We start from the raw sequence: 8,463 nt of genomic DNA, 5'->3' as shown, positions 1-8,463 counted from the left end.
GTGCACTGATCCTCTTTGGGAAGCATTAGCTGTGTTAGCCCCTGGCATCAGCAGGTCTGACACTCAGCGAGGAAAGGCTTTAAAAAAAGGATGCAGAAGAGGATGCTTGAAACCATCAATGGGATTCATGTGACTGGAAGCTTTCTCTGCTCTGGCAGCTGATGCCTTCATCCTGGCAGGCAAACAGCAATTAGGGAATGTTTCTGAGTTTCCTTCAATTTTAGCTAAACTTCTCCGAAGCAGATGGACCAGGGGCACTGGAGAAGGGCAGGAAGGGCTTTTCAAAGTCATCAGTGCTTTGGGGTGTCCCTGCTTTTGAGGAGTCCCTGAAATCTCATGGGTTTTGAACTGCCTTGAAGGACCTTTCTGTCTCCAAGCAGGTGTCAGACCTGCTCACTGCCAGACACTCCCTCTGTCCACCTTTTCAGCAATGGCTGAAGAGTTAGGACAGCTACTCTGTAATTAAACACCCCAGTGGCTGCAGCAGGGCTGTATCCTTCATTGAAAAACACAGAAAACTTTGCAGAGACTGGGAAAGTTCACAGGGAGTGGGAAACCATTGCCAGGGAACTAATTGGACAGCAAATTGTCATGACTTCACTGCTTGGGCTTCAAAGGGGAGGTTTAGCCCAGGATGCAGGTCACCCTACGTGTGGTTTGTAGCTAAAAACCTTGTTATTTGAAATATAAAACAATTTCTTCAGCCAGCTGCACGATGTTTAATTTGTTCAAGTGGGGACCAGAGCGATGCCAGGCACAAGTGAGCTGCTCCTGCTGTTGCAGAGGGTAAAAGATGAGGATTTTGGGGAAGGTGGGACCTGATCCCTGCTGGATGGATGCTGATTGTGGTGCCCCAGCCCTGCCCAGCATCCCTGAGCTGCTCACCCCCTTTTTATTTCACAGCCTGGGAGATGTACCCAGCTGAACACAAGTGTTCTAAAACTCACATGATTTCCAGAAAGTTGATGGCTCATTTGTATTTCAAACAAATTAAAGGGCTGGGACATATCTGAGGACATAACTTCAGGGCAGTCCTTGGCAGGACAGTGCAGATTTAACTCCAGCACCCCCAAGCAGCAGTTTGCCAGCCTTTACCAGTGCCAGTGCTGGGAGCTGCTCCCATCCCCCTGTGGGTACCCCAGAACTGGCTGCTGTGAACTGACCAGCACTCGGTCATGCAGGAATCTCCAACCTCCCCCAAAAGCAGCTGCAGAAAATAGCTCAGAAGGGGCTGCCTGATGCCACAATGTGGGAACCCAGGGCAGGGGGAATATCCCCCTGTCTGCCCTGGGGTGCTCTGACTCCCAGGAAAACTCTGACTTTGACCCTCATTCATGGAGAAAACTTCCAAAGCCTCAAGGTAAGCCAGAAACCACAAAAGTATGAAATAGGTTGTAAAGATTGTAGAGAGTATTGGAGTATGTCACATGGGTGAGAAATTTAGGTTTTAGGATTTTTAGTATGTTATAGACGAGTTCAAGATGGTGGATATCGGGTGTTGTCTCGAGTTCCTTTCTTCTCTCTTCTGTCTTCTTGGGTTTAGGTGGTATCTTGTAATTGGGTAGAAAAATCCGCATTGCGGGTCTGTAGGGGTCAGTTATTGGGTTAGAAAGGGAAATAATCTAGGTGTCACTTCTTAATTGGGTAGTTTAGTTTTTGATTAGACTTAAAAAGACCTTGCAGCACGAGGTTGTTGGCCATTTTTGTGCTGTTTTCAGGCACGCAAGGTGTGGGTGCATGTGGGAATCAAGGGCTTCCCTCTGGCTGCCCTGGCAGGTCTGTGACCCTGAAAGAGGTCAGGAAACCCCCTGGACAGAGCCCCCAGAGACACTGTCTGGGATCTCTGTCCATGGAAAAGAGTTTTCAATCTTACAGGATGAATTACAAGCTCTGAGTGTTTGATATGAGTAATAATTAAGTGTGGCACGGGTGCAAAAGTAAAATTTTAGGTTTCTAGATTAGGGGTTCAGAGGGGACAAGATGGAGGAAATTGGGTGTGTCTTGTCCTTTTTCTCCTTCTTCATGCCCTCCATGTTTCACTGTGGTGTTGGCATTTTTCTGTTGGTTTAGGCTGGGGACACACTGTCCAACGTAGGTGACAGATATTGGCACGTTATTGTAAATACAGCACAGGTAGTTTCTGGTATATAATGTTTGTACCATCCCACTGAGGGCAGAGCCCCACACGCTGCCCTGCAGGACAGAGCTGCGGCAGGGCAGCAGAACATGTTAGAGATAAACAGAATAAACAACCTTGAAACCAGCACAGACGAATTATGGCTTCTGCTTTGGCAACGGGGCAGAAAGGCAGAGACTTTCTACAATCTCGGAATCATCAATACCCACAGATTCCGACAGGTGCAGACAGTGTGCTGAAGTTTTGATAAGAGAACAATAAACAGAAGCTGAAGATCGAAAAAGTCCAATGCATCTCTCATTCCTGACACAGAACTGCTCCAGGAGGGTTTCCCCTGCCAGGGGAGCCCCCAGGGAGTCGCCCAACAAACTCACAAACTCTGCCTAAACTCACCCTGGGAGGCTCTGCCCTTGTCCTGCTGCTGCTCAGCACCGATGGAGCAGAGCAGGGAGCGCCTCCAGCCAGCGCAGAACCTGCTTCCCAGGAGAGGGAGCTGTCAGGCAGAAAATAGCAGTGAAAAGACGTTGTTGAGGCACTGAAATAGTTTCTTTTTTAACTCTCCTGGCTGTTTCCGTTGTGCTGCTGTCCTGAACCTCCAGCACTGCCTGGCTCTAATGCTCTTTGTTTATTCAATGGTGCTGCAGCATGGATTTTAATGCAGGTGGAACAGCGAACCTGTGAGAGGCTGAGAAATGGAGCTCGTGGCGGTTCATCCTCAGGGGAGCGCACAGAACTGTGCCTGGAATTAATCATGGAATGATTCAAGTTGGAAGGGGGATTAAAACCATCTTGTTCCGACCCCCTGCCATGGGCAGGACACTTCCCACTAGACCTGGGTGCTCCAAGCCCCATCCAACCAGCCCAGGAGTGGATGGTTGTAGGGCAGCCTCTGTGGCTGGCAGAGTCCAGGACACAATTTGGCTCAGTCTCAAGCAGGCTTTGCAAAAAGGTCTCATGAAACCTCTGGTTTTGCTCTGCTGCTGGAATGGGATGCTGTGGAAAGGAGTCTGAAGGTAACAATGTGAGCCTCACCTCGCTGGTGTGTTGCAAAAATCACCCTGATAAAAAAAAAAAAAAACTGCTGAAGGAGACAGGCTTGTCCTAGCAAAGATGGCTCCAATAGATGCACTTTGGAAGCTCAGCTTAAACCTTTTTGATTCCTATCTTTTCTGTGACCTGCAATTCACCCTCTGTGCCACACAGGCAGAGTTTAGTATTTATAAGCAGGGGCTGCTGAGCCCCAGTCGAAGTCCACATGGCTCTGCCACCCTCATTTCCATGTTCCCATGCAGGCTGATCATGTAACACCTCTGTAATCTGCAGCCATCTCCCTGCTTTGGGACAGGAGAGCATTGCCCGTCCATCTCATAAAGCTCAGAAAAATGAAAAGTGCTGCCAAACCCCACTGGTTTTTTCTAAGTTATTATGGGATCCTTTAGGTTGGAAAAAAGCATTGAAATTATCAGGTCCAGCTGCTCACCTGGCACTGCCAAGCCCACCACTAAACTTTTGGTGGAGAAATAAAAATAAATATTCTAATTTACAATAATTTTTTTTTTTCTGAAGAACTTCTTCCCGGATCAACATACTTAGCCCAAAATATTTCCCGTCTTTTAGCCTGTCTCAAATACTTCATCTGCCCACCATTTGAATACAAGCTCCTTTTAGACATGAACTCCTCTTGAAGAGGTTTCTTTGAATTCCAAACATTATCCAGGGAGATGATGGAATCTTTTATAGGACTACAAAGGCTGTGAAGGGAAAAGAAGAGAGTAAATCCACCTTGCCAGGTTTTTGGAAGGAAATACAAGGGATTATTTTTATTTCTTAGTAAGGAGTAATGATCAGGAATATCTAGAATTGTTGAAGAGGAAGAAGGAAGGAAGGAAGGAAGGAAGGAAGGAAGGAAGGAAGGAAGGAAGGAAGGAAGGAAGGAAGGAAGGAAGGAAGGAAGGAAGGAAGGAAGGAAGGAAGGAAGGAAGGAAGGAAGGAAGGAAGGAAGGAAGGAAGGAAGGAAGGAAGGAAGGAAGGAAGGAAGGAAGGAAGGAAGGAAGGAAGGAAGGAAGGAAGGAAGGAAGGAAGGAAGGAAGGAAGGAAGGAAGGAAGGAAGGAAGGAAGGAAGGAAGGAAGGAAGGAAGGAAGGAAGGTCACTTCGTGTTTGAGCTGTCCTTTCTCTGCTTTGCGTTTTCTGGTGGCCATTGGCCAGTCTGGTCCTTGTCTGATCACTGCATATCCTTGTCCCAAGTCCCCCTCCAGCTCTCCTGGAGCCCCTTCAGGCCCTGGAATGGGCTCCAAGGTCTCCTTGGAGCCTTCTCTTCTCCAGGTGAGCACTTCCAGCTCTCCCAGCCTGGCTTCAGAGAAAAGGGACTCCATTCCTTGGAGCATCTTTATGGCCTCCTCTGGACTCGCTCCAGCAGATCCATGTCTGGGGACCCCAAAGCAGGGCACAGCACTAGATGAGAGTGAGGTGAAGGGGAAGAATCACCTCCCATCTTATCAATATCCCTGAGCTTTGTTTTCCTCTGAGCAGGAGCTCCTCAATAATTTTCCAAATCCCATAGAGCCATTCACAAAAAATACAGTTCCAAATGATGAAGAGTAAAGCCCACAGCTGAATTTTCTGCTCTTGGAGGAAATCAGATATGAAATAATAAATATATATTATAGCCTCCAAGCAAAACCCTGCTGGTCACTAATGCCCACAGATTAATTGTACTAATCCTGTGTGATCGAGGGGAGGTGGTTGGATACTTGGCACTATTTTGGTCCATTGCTTATGAAACTCCATCTCTGTGTTTGAGAGAAAAGACTTTACATAACCCTAATCACTCAGATAAGAAAAGGACTAAACTGTCCCAGAACATTTTATCTTCTGCACAGATGCTGCCTATGAATTTTGACTTGATTAAATCAACACGGCAATGTAATACTTTCATTCTGAATAACAACTGTCCTCTCTGGGGGAGAAGGGGCAGAGCTGCTCTCTCGACCAGCAAATGGAGATGGGGACTGATGGAGGCTGGAGAATCCAGAAATTCACCTGCTCAGTGAAGAGTTGCTTGGAAAGCAGTTAAGGAAACAGTCACAGAGTCATGGCAGGGTTTGGGTTGGAAGGAACCTGAGAACTCATCCAGTTCCAACCCCCTGCCATGTCCAGGGACAGCTCCCACTGGACCAGGCTGCCCCAAAACTCATCCAGCCTGGCCTTGAAACATCCCACTGTGTCACCAAGTGATGTCTGGCTCAGAGATGTCCCCAGAGGAGTATCCCAGGTACCTCTGTTTGTGACAGAGTTTTCCAGACTGATTACACCAAACATGAGTGAGGACCCTGAGTCTGCCTTCCAAGTTGTTTAAAGAGAGACTTGGAAAGCTGAGCTCCTTCTCAGTGATTGCTGCAGGAAAACCTCAGCCTCACATCATCTTCTCCTCAGCTGAATCAAGATGAGGGTGATGGTCCCAAGTGGATGCTTCCATCCCAAGCTCTCACTTCCCCCATCCTCATCCCATTCAGGATGGCTTGAATCTGACAGCAATGATGCACCTCTTTTTCTAGTACAGCTTTTATTTGTTTGTTTATTTATTGAATATATTTATTTATATTTTATTGATGCCTTTATTTATTTATTTATTATATTTTATTGATGCTTTTATTTATTTATTTATTTATTTATTTATTCATTTATTCATTTATTCATTTATTCATACAGTAAATTACCTGCAAATAAGAGCACATACAGAAAAAAAATCTAGGGGGAAGACTGAGTCGCATAGCTGGAGGATCCTACGCAGCAAAACCATGCTGGGATGTGATGTTAAAATGAAGGATAAGTATAAAATTCAATTTATTTTGTTCCCTGAACAGCAAACGACGTTGGATCTTATATTAATATTTCACTCCTGATAGTTACTCCATGTCCTGCCCAGCTACCTTCTGCCTACCACTAAATGGAAACAAAGTCATAAAAATACAATAGGGAAATACTGGGGGTTATTCCAGCCTCTCCATCCTCTGAGAGCCTGCAGGCAGAGCTCCAGCAGCACACCCAGCTCTGCCAGAGGGGGGTTTTGCACCTGAGGCTTCTGCAGTGCTGACCCCCTGCACCAATTGTGTCTGATAACTAAAAATCTTGACTGTTCTTCCCAAATAATTGTATAAATTATAAATCAAATGGTTTTATAAATTATTGGATTCTGTAGGCTAAGAGCACCATGGATGGATGGGGATGTCTCACTCCAAACCTGGCTCCCATCTGCTGCTCGTGGAGACACAGAAAAGAGTCCTGAAGTCTGACCCCAGAGTCACAATTTAAATGGAGCAGAAAAATCACTCTCCCCATCTCTTTGTTTCTTTCCTTTGGTTTTCGAACAAGGGGTGGCCAGCTCAGGTGTTTACATCAGGAGTTCAGGTGAGATAAAATATGGAATCACAGAATCACAAAATACCCTGAGTTGGAAGGAACCCACAAAAATCTTTGAGTCCAACTCCTATCCCTGGACAAGACACCCCCAGAAGTCTGACCCTGTGGGCCTGCAACCACTGAGGTAGGGAAAAACACATCTATTCCAAACTTTCTTAATTTCTTCACTCTGTAGGAATCTGAGGTATTGATGATTCTGAGATTGTAGAAAGTCTCTGTTTTTCTGCCCCATTGCCAAAGCAGAAGCCATAATCCGTCTGTGCTGGTTTCAAGGTTGTTTATTCTGTTTATCTCTAACATGTTCTGCTGCCCTGCCGCAGCTCTGTCCTGCAGGGCAGCGTGTGGGGCTCTGCCCTCAGTGGGATGTTACAAACATTATATACCAGAAACTACCTGTGCTGGATTTACAATAACGTGCCAATATCTGTCACCTACGTTGGACAGTGTGTCCCCAGCCTAAACCAACAGAAAAATGCCAACACTGCAGTGAAACATGGAGGTCATGAAGAAGGAGAAAAAGGACAAGACACACCCAATTCCTCCATCTTGTGCCCTTTGGACCCCTAATCTAGAATCCTAAAATTTTACTTTTGCACCCGTGCAACACTTAATTATTACTCTTATCAAACACTCAAAGCTTGTAATTCATCCTGTAAGATTGAAAACTCTTTTTCATGGACAGAGATCACAGACAGTGTCTCTGGGGGCTCTGTCCAGGGGGGTTCCTGACCCCTGCCAGGGTCCCAGACCTTCCAGGGCAGCCAGAGGGAAGCTCTGGACTCCCACATCACTCGACACTGGGAAGGTTTGCAGGTGAGAGGCTTTGTTATGAGAATTTATCTCTCTTCACCCCACGGCTGTCAAACTTTTCTAGAAAGCCCCAGGCACATCCCATAAACACGGAGTTGCTTCTCTCTTCCAAAGCTGTGTCCAGCCAGGCTGTGCTCGCTCTCTAATTGTCCTCCAGGGTCTCATTTGGAAGATGCTGAGGCAAAGCCTTTTCTCCTTGTATCCCTGCTCCAGGAACACAGTCTGGTACTCATCACTCAAATCCCCTGGCCGGAAAAGCCATCAGCTCCTCAGGGCAGGAGTTTTGCCATGTGATGTCCATGGCTGCCTCTCCACCGTCCCAGATCCAGTTTGTTTGTGTGCAGAGGGATAATTAGCAATTCATAACACAGGCAAAAGAAATCAGTGAGAAAATGGGCTCTGGGTATTACATTCTTCACTGTCATTTCATTCCTGAAAGAAAATATCTGAGCCAGGGGTGAGGAGGAGGGGATTGAGGGGCAAGGGCCGAGCCAGCCTTTGCAGCTTGCAGAAATAGGGCAGAGCTGTGCAAAGATTATTGGAGCAAGAACATCTTGCACAAAACAAAACAAAACAAAACAAAACAAAACAAAACAAAAAGACCACAAAGCTTTCAGAAAGCAGCAGTCCTCCACCACAGCCTGTTTCCCAGTGAATGGATTAATTCCCTGCGTTTCATGTGGTAGTTTTGTGTGTGTTGGTGTTATCAGGGTCTGTTATCACTCTGCCTATTTAGGGCTGATGGATTTACACCAGTGAAACAAATGTAGGGGAAAAAAGGTCAATTAAAAGGACAGAAGTACTGCAGGGAATCTTCAAAATCAAACAGATCCACTGGGAGAGAATAAAGTGGAGGAATGCAGCATAGAAAATGTGACAAAAAAAAAAAAAGTTTAGTGTCCAAGTGTTGGTTTAAGGAGATGAAGTGCTGTGCTGCAGTGTTGGAGTCCAGAAAATCCCTTTGGCTGCCCTGGATGCTTTGAGACCCTGGCAGGGGGTTCAGGGACCTTGGTAAGAGATCAGAAACACTTGTGGCTTCAATTTTAGCCCATGGGACAGCCTGCCAACTTATATGAGGAATTACAAGCCAAAAGGG

Source organism: Taeniopygia guttata, chromosome 2 (assembly GCF_048771995.1).
Source record: "Taeniopygia guttata chromosome 2, bTaeGut7.mat, whole genome shotgun sequence".
Classification (NCBI taxonomy): domain Eukaryota; kingdom Metazoa; phylum Chordata; class Aves; order Passeriformes; family Estrildidae; genus Taeniopygia; species Taeniopygia guttata.
This window is presented reverse-complemented; position numbering follows the sequence as displayed.